We start from the raw sequence: 17,981 nt of genomic DNA, 5'->3' as shown, positions 1-17,981 counted from the left end.
TTCTTACAATGCTAAAGATGGTCTTACCATACAATGCACAATTGCACTTCTAAGTATTTACCCATTGATTTGAAAACTTATATCCACATAAAATTGTGCATGGGGATGTTTATAGCAGTTTTCTTAATAATCATTGCTTCTGGAAGCAACCATGGTGTCCTTCAATAGATGAATGGGTAAACAAAGTGTGGTACAGCCATACAATGGAATACTATAAAAAGGAATGAGCTGTCAAACCATGCAAAGACAAAGATGAATTTTAAATGCATATTGTGAAGTGAAAGAAGCCAGTTTGAAAAGGCCACGTATTGTATGATTCTATTTATATGACATTCTGGAAAAGGCAAAACTATGGAGATAGTAAACAGATCAATGTGCCAGGGGTTGTGGTGGGGGAAGAGTTGAATAGGTGAAGCACAGAGGATTTTTTAGGGTGGTAAAGTTCTGTATGATATTGTATTCTGTATGATACTGTAATAGTAGATATATGACACTATTCATTCGTCAAACCTATAGAACTTTACAGTACAAAGAGTGAAATTTAACATATGATAAAATATTTTTTAATCATTTAGTAGTCCAGAGGATCCCAGAATAGAATGCATACTATGGCAAAAGAATCTAATTGTATCACAAATGTGCAAAACAGGACTTCCCTGGTGGCGCATTGGTTAAGAATCTGCCTGCCAATGCAGGGGACACAGGTTCAAGCCCTGGTCCGAGAAGATCCCACATGCCGTGGAGCAACTAAGCCCATGCACCACAACTACTGAGCCTGAGCTCTAGAGCCTGCATGCCACAACTACTGAGCCCAAGTGCCACAACTACTGAAGCCTGCGCGCCTAGAGCCCATGCTCCACAACGAGAGAAGCCACCACAATGAGAAGGCCACACACCGCAACGAAGAGTAGCCCCCACTTGCCGCAACTAGAGAAAGCCCGTGCGCAGCAATGAAGACCCAATGCAGCCAAAAATAAATAAATAAATAAGTTTATTTTTTTTTAAATGTGTGAAACAACCTCACTGAAGGGAGTGAAGGAAAAATATACTGACCTACGTAACTTTGGAAATGAGTGGTGGCTCTAAGACTAAAGACAAAAGGAACAGCACATAAGCGCTGTACTATGCTTGATCAAGTTGTTTCCCATGGAGATATGCATTAACAGTTCTGAAACCACTATGTATGTGTACTGGAACTGAACAATTATGTAAATGGATGACATTGTGGGAGCCTACTTTCTCACTGTTAGAGTGGGAGACTACAGATAAGCAAGGGGAATAGGCTAGAATGATCTGTGTGGTGATGGGTTAGAGCTGGAAACATGAGTATGAACTCATATTTAGTTTACTATAGTTACAAGTGGATATTTGTAGAAATATGTATAGGTATGTATATATACACAAGTTAGTATACACATTTTTTTTTGCTCTGTCAGCTAGAAATGACACTCCAGTAGCAACGTGCACACCTTATACTCCTGGTTTTTAATATCCTTCTTCAATAAAAGGAACCATGACTGCTTAGAGAAGTCACTGATTCTAGGACTGAAGCAGTAAATATATTGTACAAGATGAGCCTGGATCATCTTATAGTGCCAGAAAGTAAGAAAGTACTAAACATACACACATACACAAAATAATGAGGGTATCTCAGAGAGATACAGGAGCTAACTGAAAGAGCTCCCAATGGCCAAAGCTGGGACAATTTGAGCAAATAATTAGTATTGGATTATAACCCAAAGTATAAAATAAATATCCACGAGTTCATATGTATATAAGTAAATGATTGAATAAATAAATGAATGGAGAGAATAGATAAGTCTTCCATGCACAAGAATTCCAAATTTATGTAGATACTTTGCTCTCAAGCAGGTGAAGCATAACTCCCTTTTCCTTAAGTGTAGGTTGTGCTTAGTGACATCCTTCCAAAGAGTACAGTATGGAAAAGGGAGGGGGAAGGGTAACTTTATAGTGGAGAAATCTGACAAACACTACCTCAGACAGGTGTCAAGATTAACATCAACAGTGATAAATCATGTTAATAGTATGTATCCTTGATATGTGCAAGCATTCTGAGAACTCTCATAGTCAAGAGGAGACTAAGGAGACATGATGACTAAATGTAATATGATATCCTGAATGGGATTCTAGAACAGGAAAAGGACATGAGGCAAACATGAAGGAAATCTGAATAAAGTATGGACCTTAGTTAATAATAATGTATCAATTAGCTAATAATAATGTATCAGTGTTGGCTCATTAATTGTGACAAATGTACCATACTAATGTTAAGATGTTAGTTACAGAGGAAACTGGGGATGGGCTATTTAGGAACTCTGTACTATCTTTGCAACTTTCCTTTAAATCTAAAACTATTCCAAAATTTAAAGTTTTTATTTTAATTAAGTTATTTTATCTTTATTCTTACATTTATTTATTTTATTTTTATTTTTCCAGTTTTATTGAGATATAATTGACATATAATTATTGACACTAATTGTATTAGTTTAAGGTATACAACATAATGATTTGATACATGTATATATTGCAAAATGATTAACCACAGTAAATTTAGTTAACATATGTCACCTCAGTTAGTTTTTTTTCTTGTGATGAGAACTTTTAAGATCTACTCTTATAAAAGTTCATTTAAAAAAATGTTTATTTCTTGGACTTCTAAGAATTTATCTCTAAGAGTTAATTAGACATGGCACAAAATATCATATAGTAAAAAAAAATCAATACAACCTAAATATCTAACAGGAATTAATTGATGTTAACTCGATTTTGGTATACAATTTGATTCTATAGTCATTAAAAATGAAGTTCACATTATATTAAATAAAAGATAAAATTATAAAACAAAGGGTATATAGTATTCCCAATACACTAGAATGGATAGAATATTCCCATACGTCAAAATGACATACACCAGACAGAGAGATTATCTGTGGATAGTGGGATAATGGGTGTTTTTATTTATTTTATTTATTTATGTTTTCAATTTTTCTATATATAATATAGTACTCTGGTGATCAGGAAAATAAATTTAATATAGTTTGTAAGAAAAAAATCACTTTATGTATAAAATCAGGGAACTGATCAAATGGGATATTTATTGGCAGTGTTAGAAAAATTAAGCAGGAACAATTCTTTTTCAGATAAAGAAGATGATGATGAGTTCACCCTATGTGTTTGGTTTCAGACAGCAATGGAGGGAACTTAGCTAATATAGAACATTACATGGTAAGTCCACAAGAAACCCTCAAGAGAAACATACTGAACAGAAACAGATAAAGGGGGACTTCCCTGGTGGTCCAGTGGTTGGGACTCCATGCTCCCAGTGCAGGGGGCCTGAGTTCAATCCCTGGTCACGGAACTTAGATCCCAAATACCGCAACTATGCCTGCATGCCCCAACTGCTGAGCCCGCATGCTCTAGAGCCCACACGCTGCCAGGAAGAGCCAGCACAGCCAAAAATAAATACATAAATAAATAAATTTTTTTAAAAGAAACAAATGTTTTTACTGTAACTGGAAACAAGTTTTTAAAAGATGTCAAGTTGTAGCTTTGCTTTCCACAAAAAGAAACATCTCTATGCAGAAAGGTCATGTGGTTAGCAATGAAGGTGAAGTCACTTTCCCCCCAGGTGAGTCCTTGGTGAATATATTTTGGGTATTGCCTCCAATGAAAGATGCATACTGAAAATATGAGTACTAGCAGCAATTCTATGAGCTTCTCGCCATCCCTCAGTACTAATTAAAAGGGAAGGTCAAGAATCACACTGAGGAATAAGTACCAGCAAGTATATAAGGGTTCAGCCCAAATGCACTGGTCACAGTTGTACGAGCACTTTGACAAGAAGAGGGTTCGAAGAGCCTGCAATCAGTGGATCCCTTGGAGAAACACAGAACCCTACCATGTGCATCACAATCAAGCCCCCACCTATCCTATTCCACACTTGGGAAACCTGAGGCTAACCACTCCAAACATCCTCTTGTGCCCTACGACTTGGGCAGCCACACCCATCTTCTGTAGAAGCTCTTCTTGACTGGTACCACGTCATTCTGCCATAGACTTTAGAAGGTCCCACGGCTGGAATGGAATCTCATGGTTTGGAAACTGATGGGAGAACAGTTAAATAGTAAACCCCACAGCAAGAATCAGCTTATCTTTCAGGTCATGGTGGTCTGGCACGTAGTAAATCACTATTGAATCAGGAGGGCTCTTAAGGAGTCCCTTTAGTCTTTTTAATAAACACTCCTGGGGCTTCCCTGGTGGTGCAGTGGTTGAGGGTCCGCCTGCCGATGCAGGGGACACGGGTTCGTGCCCCAGTCCGGGAGGATCCCACATGCCGCGGAGCGGCTGGGCCCGTGGGCCATGGCCGCTGAGCCTGCGCGTCTGGAGCCTGTGCTCCACAACGGGAGAGGCCACAGCAGTGAGAGGCCCGCATGCCACAAAAAAAAAAAAAAAAAAAAAAAAGAATCCCCCTGCCAATGCAGCGAACACAGGTTCAAGCCCCGGTCTGGGAAGATCCCACATGCTGCGGAGCAACTAAGCCTGTGCGTCACAGCTACTGAGCCTGCACTCTAGAGCCCGTGAGCAACAACTACTGAGCCTGCGTGCTGCAACTACTGAAGCCCACGTGCCTAGAGCCTGTGCTCCACAACAAGAGAAGACACCGCAATGAGAAGCCCGCACACCACAACGAAGAGTAGCCCCTGCTCCGCACACCACAACGAAGAGTAGCCCCTGCTCGCCGCAACTAGAGAATGCCCGCGCGCAGCAACAAAGACCCAGTGCAGCCAAAACTAAATATAAATAAATAAATAAATAAATTTATAAAAAAATAAACACTCCCTCCTTTTAATAAAGGAGGAACTGGAGGAATGGGCATTAGGGTCAATACCTTGCTGGAAAATCTCTGAGGTTCCTATATGACCCTGTCTATCTAACCCTCTGATGTTTCCTGTAAGAATCAGAAGTACATCATTGTTTACCAAAGTCAGGAGTGAACAAGCCCAGGATTCCAGCTCGGGGAGGAATTTTGGCTTATATGTGAGAACTGAGTCATTCTGAAGGCTGATCTTGGAGACTCTAGTGGAGTGTTTGAACTCAATTCAGTTTACCACACCCCTTGCTCATCAAGGCAGGCTCATAAATCAGGAGACACAGCATGGCATTCACCTTCAGGGCAGGTAACAGTGCCACCTCCCAGATGTTCTGCCCCAAAGAAGTGGCATGGTGTCTACTATGGCCCTGAAAGTATACCCATAGATAGTCTAGTTGAGACATGAGTCTGATACAAGTTCACAGAAGCTGTAAGGAAAATTGTGGTCAGGACTCTACCTTGAAACTTCTCACCTAGAGGGCCTTCTTAAATCCTGGCATTGACACCACTGGTGACAAGAAAAAAACAGCCAGAGTTGGACTTTTTCCAGCAGAGATCTAGTGGATGCAAAAGGTTTGTCAGTTGAAGAAGATTCCTTCACCAGTACAAGAATTATGTAGGACAAATGTCTGAGAAGTGGGCAAGCCTGTCAGTGGCCTCTGGGGTTTGGCTAAAGCCCTAGACTGTCCCAATGCCTCTGCCCATAAGCTGGCAGCGTTTTTATCTGAGACTGAGCTGTAATAGAGGGTCTTAAGAAAGCAGCAATATTGCTCTATCTACTAGAGATTTTAGAGGAATACTAGGATTCCTGGAAAGTGACCAAAGGATTCAGAAATATTAAAAAACCCTCAAGGGCTTCCACGGCATGTGGGATCTTCCCGGACCGGGGCACGAACCTGTGTCCCCTGCATTGGCAGGCGGACTCCCAACCACTGCGCCACCAGGGAAGCCCTAGAATGTACTTTTTAAGGTCAGATATAGAGAATTATATTTAACTCAGAGAAATGTGAACTTAGGGGAGAACTATTTTACATATATTTTAACATACACGCACATACACACACACATATATTGCCACAGTTCTCATAGTATGGTTTATAGACTCCTGGAGGCCCCAAGGCCTTTTCAGGGCTGTGGAATCAAAACTGTTTTCATTATAATTCTAAGATACAACTCTTCACTGTGTTGACTTTTTGATAGTACGAAACAAATGGTGGGTAGAGATTTCCCCGGTGGTCCAGTGCTTAAAACTCCATGCTCCTAATGCAGGGGGCCCAGGTTTGATCCCTGGTCAGGGAACTAGATCCCACATGCTGCAACTAAGACCCGGGGCAGCAAAATAAATATTAAAAAAAAAAAAAAGCAATGGTGGGTAAAAATTGCTGGTGCCTCAGCACAATTCAAGGCAATGGTATCAAACTGTACTAGTAGTTAATGTAGTCTTCTCCACTCAGCACGCAAAGGGGGAAAAAAGCCAAATTTAATACGAATATCCTTAATGGAGCAGGTAAAATTAATTTTTATTAAAACTCAACCCTTGGAACTTCCGTGGTGGTTCAGTGGTTAAGACACCACGTTCTAAATGCAGGGGGCCCAGGTTCGATCTCTGGTCAGAGAACTAGATCCCACGTGCATGCCACAACTAAGAGCCTGCATGCCGCAGCTGAAGGATCCCACGTGCCACAACTTAAGGATCCTGCATGCCTCAACGAAGATCCTGCACACAGCAACGAAGATCCGTGTGCCACAACTAAGACCCAGCGCGGCCAAATAAATAAATAAATATTAAAAACAAAAAATAAAACTCAACACTTGAGTACATATATTTTAAATATTCTATTTGAGGAAATGGGAAGTATACATAAAGCACTTCTGCTATACGTTGCTTGTCTCAAGTACATGATGGTCTCAAGAAAAAACACTTAGGCAGCGAAGCTGAACTTTCCAGTTGCAAAGCTGAACTAACCACTTTTTCATGGAATACCATTTTTACATGAAAAGTGTGACTGACAGATAAGTTTTGGCAATTCAGACTTGTGTATTTGGCAGACATTTTCTGGAGCCTGCCATCTGAAGGGAAACAGCTGACAGTATTTGTTTCCAGTTATAAAATTCAGACTTTGGGGCAAAAATGAGGAATTTGCAAAATTGTACCCACTACCATTGGTTTACAGTTTCCCAAAACTTAAAAGACTTTTCTGAAGAGATAGTGATAATACTTTTTAAATTATTTATTTATTTGGCTGCACCGGGTCTTAGTTACCGCATGTGGGACCTTCGTTGCCGCGTGCGGGATCTTTTAATTGCAGCATGCAAACTCTTAGTTGCGGCATGCAGGATCTAGTTCCTTGACCAGGGATAGAACTCAGGCCCCCTGCATTGGGAGTGTGGAGTCTTAACCACTGGACCATCAGGGAAGTCCTGAGATAGTGATAATATTAACAAATGTGGTTTTCGATATTATATAATTTAATGTGTCAGTATTTGCAAGACCTACATAACTCAATGGACCGATATTTCCCAAATGACCAATGGCTGATGTTACAAACCCATGTATGAGTAAAACAACCCTCCAAAGATAGACCAATGAATTTTAATGTAACAGAGTATGAAAAGTTTATAGTTATGTTTTCAACCTTTACAAAACTAACAGTCGTTTAATTCTGGTGTGGTATTAAAGGGAATAACCACAATTATCCGGAAAAGCCATTAAAATATTTTTCCCTTTTCCAACTACATATCTGTGTGAGTCCAGATTTGCTTCATGTTATTCAACCAAAATTCTACATTGCAATTGACTGAATGTGGAAGCAGATAGGAGAATCCATCCGTCTTTTATTAAGCCAGACTTTAAAAGTTCCACTCTTCTCATTAAATTATTTTTGTTTCGAAAGATCATGGACTTGCCTGGTGGCATAGTGGTTAAGAATCCTCCTGCCAATGCAGGGGACATGGGTTCGAGCCCTGGTTTGGGAAGATCTCAAATGCCGCGGAGCAACTAAGCCCATGTGCCACAACTACTGAGACTGCGCTCTAGAGCTTGTGAGCCACAATAACTGAGCCCACAAGCCACAGCTACTGAAGCAAGCACGCCTAGAGCCCGTGCTCCACAACAAGAGAAGCCACTGCAATCAGAAGCCCACGCACCACAACGAAGAATAGACCCCGCTCACCGCAGCAACGAACACCCAACACAGCCAAAAATTAATTAATTAATTAATTTAAAAATATGTGTAACTCATGTTCACATTTATGCAATGAAATTACGGATTTTTAAAAATTCCTCAGTTTAAATTTCTGTTAGAGTAAATATTGGTAGACAAAATATCAATAGACAAAGCCTACATATATAAACAAGAGTTCTTTGGGTCTGTAATAAGTTTTCAGAGTGTAAAGGTGTTCTGAGATCAAAAAGTTTCAGAGCTGCTGCAGTACTATAGTATAGCGGTTCCAGCAGTGGCAGAAGAATGGAGGAGATGACCTATAGAGACTCTGCTGGGTTTTCAGTCTTTTCCCACTCAGCCACCACTCTTTAGCCCAGCAGTCAAGGCATGGGAACAAGAGCTCTGAACTGTGCTCTGGGTATCTCTGATGTGAATTTATGAAAGGGAAAAGGCACTTCTTTCCCTTCTTCTCCCTGTCTAAGTCTCCAGATAAGACTTATGGGTTGTGCTGGGTAAAGAGAGAGACTAGGAAAGGGAAGATGAGAGTGAGGCACCTGCACAGCTATTAAGGCATTTAGAAACTCCGAAGTTAGCTGGTAAAGACAAACTTTCAGGGGCCACGTCTGGTCCACTTGGGCTCAACAGCATGAACAGGAAGGAGCCAGGGACATCCCCTAAAGCAGTAATACTGGGATTCCCTTCCTCCTGCTCTGGCCCATTTCTTAAAATAGCCTAAACCCTTCAATGGCCTTTAAGAACCAACAATTCTTCTAGGCCACAGTACCACCTGGTAAATTAGAATAGATCAACGTGAAATCAAGTTTAAAGAGAAAAAAATGTAAACCAACATAATAACAACTGCTACTTTCCCATATACCTCCCGTTCCACCTCCACATTCACCTAAGCTTCTACTTTCCTCCTACCATCCACCCCTCCCCTGGCCTGAGCCCTTCTCTCCTTAGGCTATTGCTGATTCATTAGGGATGTAGTCACTAGGATGGGGAATTTAGGCATAAGGCATTTCACCATGATTTGATACTCCTTTGTGCCATTTACTGGCTGTGTAATCATGCAGATCACTCTCCTTCTCTGGACCCTCAGTTTCTGCATCTTTCAGATGAGATGATCTTCCAGTTCTGTTATCCTATAGTTATTAATGAACAGGAGATATGTCCTGGCTGGAGCTAAGGACTCTGAAATAAATGTCATTGAAAAGAGCAGAGAATCTAGAGAGGGAACAAAGCTCTAGTTTGCATCATTACACATTATCCTCTTTGGACATGGATATATTCATGGGAGATGAACAAACACAGGTCTCTGAAAACAACCTGGAGAAACCTCCCAAGGCCATGATTCTTCCCTTGGGTTCACTGAGCTAGTATGTTCCTAGAGTTGGTATTGGAGAATTCCCCAGTTCTTGCCCAGCAGTGGTAATTCCTTTGGTCTTGGAGGCCCTAGAGGCTTTCAACCTCCCTGTTGCGACTCTTCTAATTAGATATCGGGCTCTGGCCTCTACAATTCTTTTTATTTTTTTAATACCTTTATTGAAATATAATTCACATGCCACACAGTTCTTCCAAAGTGTATATTTCAGTGACTTTTATTATATTCACAGAGTTGTACAACCATCATATCTATTTTAGAACATTTTCATCACCCTTAAAAAGAAATCCTAAGCCCATTAGCCATTATCTCTCAACACCCCAGGTCCCCAGCCCTAGGCAACCACTTGTATACCTTTTGTCTTTACAGATTTACCTATTCTAGATAGTTCATATAAATGGAATCATACAACATGTGGTCCTTTGTGACTAGCTTCTTTTACTTAGAATGATGTTTTCAAGGTTCATCAATGTTGTAGCATGTATCAGTGCTTTGTTCCATTTTATTGCTGAATAACATTGCACTGTATGGGTATAACACATTTTGTTTATCTATTCATGAGTTTGGGTTGTTGGGTCATTTTGGGTTGTTTCCACCTTTTGGCTATTGTGAATAATACTGTTATGAACATTGGTATACAAGTGTCTGAGTGCTTGATTTCAATTCTTTGGGGTATATACCTAGGAGTATAATTGCTAGGTCATATATTAATTCTGTGTTTAACTTTTTTTTTAAATTAATTTATTTATTTATTTTTGGCTGTGCTGGGTCTTCATTGCTGCGTTGCAGGCTTTCTCTAGTTGCAGTGAGCAGGGGCCACTCTTTGTTGTGGTGCACAGGCTTCTCATTGCAGTGGCTTCTCTTGTTGCAGAGCATGGGCTCTAGGCGCACGGGCTTCAGTAGCTGTGGCACACTGCTCAGTAGTTGTGGCCAATGGGCTCTAGAGCGCAGGCTCAGTGGTTGTGGTGCACGGGCTTAGTTGCTCTGCAGCATGTGGGATCTTCCTGGACCAGGGCTCAAATCTGTGTCCGCTGCACTGGCAGGCAGATTCTTAACCACTGCGCCACCAGAGAAGTCCTATGTTTAACTTTTTGAGGAACACAAACTGTTTTTCAGGGCTGCTGTACCATTTTACATTCCCACCAACAATGTGTGAGTGTTCTAGTTTCTCCACATCCTTACCAATACTTGTTATTTATAGCCATCCTAGTGGGTATCAATGGTATTTCATTGTGGTTTTGAATTGTGTTTCTCTGCTGGCTAATGATGTTGAGCATCTTTTCATGTGCTTATTGGCCATTTATATATCTAAATAAATGTTTATTTAGATCCCTTGTCCATTTTTAAATTGGGTTATTTGTCCCTTTTATTATTGAGTTGTAAACTAGATAAAAGTCCCTTATAAGATATATGATTGCAAATATTTCTCCCATTCTGTGGGTTGTCTTTTCACTTTCTAGATAGGATCATTTGGAGCACAGAAGTTTTAAATTTTGATGGTGCCCAATTTATTTTTTTATTTTGTTATTTGTGCTTTTGGTGCCATATGTAAGAAACCATTGCCAAATCCAAGGTCATGAAGATTTATACCTATGTTTTCTTCTAAGAGGTGGTTTAGCTCTTACATTTAGGTTTTTGATCCATTTTGAGTTAATGTTTGCATATGGCGTGAGGTAGGGGTCCAACTTTATTCTTTTGCATATAGATATCCAGTTTTCTCAGCACCACTTGTTGAACAGACTATTCTTTCACTGTTAAATTGTCTTGGCACCCTCATCAAAAATTAATTGACCATAAGTGTGAGGGTTTGTTTCCAGACTGTCAATTCTATATGTCTTTCCTTATGCCAGTACTACATTGTCTTGATTACTATACCTTTGAATTAAGTTTTGAAATTGGGAAGTGTGAGTCCTCCAACACAGTTCATTTTCAAGATTGTTCTGGCAATTCTGAGTTGGCCTCTACTATTCTTACCCCAAGGGACAAGGCCTCACCCACACCCTTCTTCCAAGGTATACATTATGGTCACCTACAACCCTAATCCTCAGACTCTCCAGCCTCATCCTGAAATTTTCTCTCCCTCACTCCTCCACTCCAGTTATGTGGGCCTTTCTCGTTTTCTCAAAGATTCTGAAGTCCTTCCTGCCTGAAGGCCTTTACACTGATATTCCCTTTGCCAGAAATGCTTCCCCTCCATCCCCTCCTCCCTATTCTCAAGGCTGACTTCTTTTTGTCATTCAGGTCTCTGCTCAAATGTTAATCTAAGGTAGTCACCCACCTTCTTTATCACATTAGCTTGTGTATTGTACTTATCAGTGTCTGAAACAGTCTTATGTATATATCTATATATATTTATTTATTTTCTGTCTCCCCATACTATAATGGATACTCCAGGAGAATAGAGATCTTGTCTTATTTAACACTGAATTCCAACATATAAACACTGCCTGACACATGATATTTAATACATACATATTTGTTGAATGAATGAATGAGTAAATGAATGAAGTGATCCATCAAGCCCTGGACAGCTCCTATACTGGGATTCAGCACCAAGAAGAGCGGTAAGAAGCAGTGAACTGGTCCTCAAACCAGGATTAATTACTTTCCATGTATTCATCTCCCATTTTGTACCAGTCAGCAATTTCTCCCTCCTTTTATTCGAAAGTTTCCCTGAAATCCTCCTTCTAACATGTGACTAATTTGAGAAGTAAATACAGACACACTCATGCCTCCCCCAATATCTGCTGCTCTCAGGAAAAATGACCAAAGATGTCTCTGACCTTAGTATATATGAACAAATGCACACTCAGGTCCATTTACAAAGACAAAAATCTAGAGTGTTGGGAAGCATGAGGCACTGGACAAGAGGACAGAAGAACACAGAACTAGGAAGATGAGAACCCAGAACCTTAGGGAGAATCAGAACTTCAAGTAGACAAACAACAACAAACAAAAACAAACAAACAAGAACTTCAAGTAGAGAACCCAGAAATTCACATTATAACAACGTTTGAGTCCAATTCCCATGAAAGTTTAAGAACCATTGTTCCACAGCTACAGACTGGAGAGGAGAGAATATAGGTCAGTGATATGCAGAGATTTTCCCTGGGGCTTGGGAGGCTCTAATAACTGTCTATACAGCACTAGGTCTTTCATCTAAAGATCTTAAAGAGTGCTCACTTCAGCAGGACATATACTAAATATCTTAAAGAATGTTATAGGCATTAATTAACCCTTGCAGCACCCTAAAATCCAGGCTCTTGTCCCCATTTTACTGACAGAAAACTGAAGTTTATGGGTTAGAGCCTGGAAAGGAATATCTCAGGCCCATATGGTCTGGACTGACCAAGCTAAGGGCTAAGTCCGAAGCCAGTACTTCAAAATCTTTCCCATATGACAGTGGTTCCCAATCTAAAGAGTATAGAGCTCTTGGGAATTCCCTGGCAGTCCACTGGTTAGGACTCTGTGCTTCCACTGCAGGGGACACGGGTTCAATCCCTGGTCGAGGAACTAAGGTCTCGCATGTCGCCCTGGAGCAGCCAAAAAAAAAAAAAAAAAAAAAGACTATAGAGCTCTTAAATTCATGTGTATGGGGGACTTCCCTGGTGGTCCAATGGTAAAGAATCCACCTTACAATGCAGGGGACACGAGTTTGATCCCTGGTCAGGTAACTAAGATCCCATATGCTGCGGGGCAACTAAGCCCACACGCCACAACTACTAAGCTCGTGCACCTCAACTAGAGAGCCCACGTGCCGCAAACTACAGAGTCCACGCACTCTGGAACCCACATGCCACAACTACAGAGACCACATGCCACAACTAGAGAAGAGAAAATCCGCATGCACAACTAGAGGGAAGCCCGTGCACCGCAACAAAAGATCCTGCATACCTCAATGAAGAACCCACATGCCGCAACTAAGACCCTATGCAGCCAAAAATAAATAAAATAAATAAAAAAATAATAAATCTTAAAAAAATAAAATTCATGTGTATGTTTACCACTCCTTGACTGAAGGCAGATGATAATTTGGCTGGTTCCTTGTCACTCAAGTCTTACCTTAAGGTCACCTCCTCTGAGAAGCCTTCCCTGAATATCCATCTTAAGTAATGTCTTCTCCCAGTCCTTATATTACCCTGTTTGATTTTCTTCAGAGTATTTACCATTATCTGAGATGATCTTATTCATTGTTTGTTACTTCTATCCTTCACTATAATGTAAACTCCATGAAATCAGAAACCTTATCTGACAGGATACTGTCGATGTTCAGTAAGTATTTGCTGAATATTTAAATAAGTCTAAATGAAGACGTTTTCAACAATATGTAGATGCTGTTAAAATGAACAAAATATACAATTATCTAAGTTTAAATGATACTTTTGATATATATTTCTCTCAATCAATAGATACTTAGAATATAATGTTAGGATCCTTCTTTATAACATTAAAAAGAGCCATCAGAATTTCCATTTCTGGCATTGTATGGATTAAAATTTCTGAACAACCTAAATAACTAAATACTAGGTTAAACAACTAAAATGCTAGGTTAGATATAATTTTTAACTTTAAAATTCATAGACGAACTGACACAAAAGTAATGAGTTAGCATGATCCTAAAACAAATTTTAACCAGAAACATTTCTCTGTGAAACATTTTCTTACTTCAAGAATGATACCATATTCTTCTGGTTTTGCTTCCATGTCACCAGCCTCTCCTCAATCTTCTCCTTTCCTGGTTGCTCCTCAACCTCCTACCTCTTAACACCAGAATGTTCCAAGATTTGGTCCTTGGATCTCTTCTCTAAGTCCATTCCCTTGACAATCTCACCTAGTCCATTTTAAATATAATTTATATACTAATAAACTTATAACTTTTTATCTCTGACTCAGACCTCTCCCCTGAACTTCACACTTGCATGTCCAGCTACTTATTTGACATCTCTGCCTTATTATCTAAAAGGCATCATACTTAAAATGCCCAAATATGAACTCAGTCAATGGCAATTCCATTCTTCCCGTTACTTATGCCAGAAACATTGGAGTCATCCTTGACTTCCCTTTTTTTTATACCCCAAATGTGTAGAGGGAGGAAAATGGAAAAGAAAATTAAAAGACAAGAAAGCTCAATCAATCCAAAATAAGATGAGAAAAGGGAAAAGAAACAGAAAAACAGAATAGAAAACCAATAAAACAAAACCAAATATATAAGTAATTACTCTAAATGTAAATGTACTGAGTTCTCTAGCTAAAAGACAGATTGTCAAATTGGATTAAAAAAAACAACAACCATATCTATGTGCTTGTTATAATAGATACACCTAAAATATAAAAACACAGACTAAAATTCAAAGAATGTAAATATACAATATAGGTAAATTCTAACCAAAAGAAAGCTGATTTAACTATATTTCTAGCAGACAAAATAACTTTTAAGCAGAAAGCATTCCTAGTCATCACAAAATAAGACCATTACAAAATAGTAAATGGATCATTTAACCAGGAAGGTATAACAATTCTAAACTGGAAAGCACCCAATAACACAGCTTTTAAAAATATATAAAAGCAAAATTTGACATATCCACAAGGAGATATTGACAAAATCATTATCATAGTAGGTATATTAACATACCTCCTCTAGTACTTGATAGTTCAAACAGACCCAAAAAGAACTTATGAAATATATAGAATATTTTGAACAGCACAACTAGCAGGCTGTCTTAATAGAAATAGGTAGGAAATTGCTCCCCAAAATTGGAGAGTACACATTTTTCTCAAGCACACATGGGACGTTTATAAAAACTGACCACACACCAGGTCATAAAGTTAGCCTCACAAATGTCTAAATGCAGTTAAGTTAGAAATCCGTTATAAAAAGATAATTAATTAAGGGGGAAAAAACATAAGTTTGGAAAAATTTTTAATGTACTTCTCAACAACTTGTGGGTCAAAGAGGAATTCATAGTAGAAATTAGAAAATACTTAGAAATAAATGGTAATGAGAATACTATATCAGAACTGTGGGATGTAGCTAAAGTGGTACTATGAAGGAAATCTATAGGAGTAGTGCTTACATCAGGAAATAACTAAGGCTCAAAATAATGAGCTAAGAACTTAGAAAATTAACAGAATAAACCTAAAGAAAATGGAAGGAAATAATGAAGAGTAGAAATTAATGAAGTAAAAAAATATTTAATAGAGAAGATCAACAAAGCCAGAAGTTAATTATTTAAAAAGACTAATAGGGCTTCCCTGGTGGCGCAGTGGTTAAGAATCCGCCTGCCAATGCAGGGAAGATCCCACATGCCGCGGAGCAACTAAGCCCGTGCACCACAACTACTGAGCCTGCGCTCTAGAGCCCACGAGCCACAACTACTGAGCCCACACGCCGCATCTACTGAAGCCCGCGCACTCTAGAGCCCGTGCTCCACAACAAGAGAAGACACTGCAATGAGAAGCCCATGCACAGCAAATGAAGAGTAGCCCCTGCTCGCCGCAACTAGAGAAAGCCCGTGCACAGCAACGAAGACCCAACACAGCCAAAAATCATAAACAAAAATAAATAAATTTATTTTTAAAAAAGACTAATAAAATAGACTAACTTCTGGCAAGAGTAACCAGAACAAAAAAAGAGAGTGCAGATAATATTAAAAATGATAAGGGGGGCTTCCCTGGTGGCGCAGTGGTTGAGAGTCCGCCTGTCGATGCAGGGGACACGGGTTCGTGCCCCGGTCTGGGAAGATCCCACATGCCGTGGAGCGGCTGGGCCCGTGAGCCATGGCCGCTGAGCCTGCACGTCCGCAGCCTGTGCTCCGCAACGGGAGAGGCCACAACAGTGAGAGGCCCGCGTACCACAAAAAAAAAAAAAAAAAAAAAAAATGATAAGGGACTATAGCTAAATGTGCTACATAGATTAAACAGGTGAAGGTTTTAATAACTTTATGCCAATAAATATGAAAACTTAGATAAGATGAATAGATTCCTAGAAAAATACAATTCACCAAAACTGGCTAAAGAAGAAATAACCCGCATTCCAAAAAATTGGTCAAGTTACAGATTTGTTTACTTCAAAGGTGCTGCCTATGTGATGAAGAGGAAGACTAGGACTCTTCAATTTAAAAAAATTACATTTAAGGGGGACTTCCCTGGCATTCCAGTGGTTGAGACTCTGCACTCCCAATGCAGGGGGCATGGGTTCAATCCCTGGTTGGGGAACTAAGATCCTGCAAGCCAAGCGGCCAAAAAAGAAAAAAACAAAAACAAAACTTCATTTTACCTTTGTTAATTATAAATTAAACTTAACCTTGATTTTTTCCATCCTAAAAATATATAGTCTATAATTTTTTAAAAAAATCTTATAACCATTAACAAATTTGAATGAACTTAACTTTCCTCAAAGCAAGCACCAGGTCCAGATGGCTTCAGCAGTGAATTCTTTTGAGTCAACAGTAAAACGGATAATTGAATTGTGGTATTGTCATACAGTGGAGTGCTAAACAGCAATGAAAATAAGCAAACTACAGCTGCATAGGTCCATATGAATAATTCTCAAAACAATGTTGAGTGAAAGAAGCAGAGAACTCATATACTGTGATTCCACTCATATAACATTCAAAAATAGGCAAAATAATAAATACCTAAGTATACATAAATAGATGTTAAAACTATAAAGAAAAGCAAGAAAATAATTACCATAAAATTCAGATGTGTTTATGGGGAGTTAGGGGTGCAGTATGGGAGGAACATACAGAAGGATTTCTGAGGTACTAGGATACCTCTTAACCTGAGTGTTGGATACACAGGTGTTCTTTTTATTGTTACTCTTTAATTTCATTCCTAGGCATATACTCTGGAGAAATTCTTGCACTTGCAGAAGACATTTTATATACTCTTTTGTATATATGATATCTTTTTCAATTTATAAAGTTATTTATTCTATGCAAGAGGAATGTTGGATATGTATGTAGTACTGACATGGGGAAAACATCCAACACATATTAAGTATCAAGCATGTTATAGAACTCAATAAATCTAAACAATATACACTAAAATGTGAACACTGGCTACCTCTGGGATGATTTCCATTTCAAAATTATACATTCTGGAGTGTTCCAATATTTTGCAATAATCTCATTCACTTTTGTGGTCAAAAAACTAAAGTTTATTTTTATATGTGTAAAAAAACTGTTTAAAATAGAGAAATACTTTTCTGGAAAGAGGGACTTTTTTTCCCTTTTTCAAACTGAAAAGAGTTCCCTGACAACCCTCTGACTGTACAAAAGAGAATTTGTGAGGACAGAAGTTTCAAAATGGGAAGGGCTTCTAGACTTAGGTTCCTTCAATGGGGTAAAGAGTGAATGGGGTCTGGTCAGTCCCTCTGGCTTACCAGACTTTCCCAACCACAAAGTAAACCTGCTTGTCCCCTGCCATTCTCCACCCCCGGCTCAGGAGGGTGAATGAGGCCTTGGCCAGCTGCCTTCCAGTCCTGCCCCAACGTTCCAGGTTCCCAGCCGACTGAGCATCTGGCAGTTAAGCCAAAGGC

Source organism: Mesoplodon bidens (assembly GCF_964165515.1).
Source record: "Mesoplodon bidens genome assembly, chromosome: 4".
NCBI lineage: Eukaryota > Metazoa > Chordata > Mammalia > Artiodactyla > Ziphiidae > Mesoplodon > Mesoplodon bidens.
The sequence above is the reverse complement of the archived record's forward strand: the minus strand, read 5'-3'. Positions refer to the sequence as shown.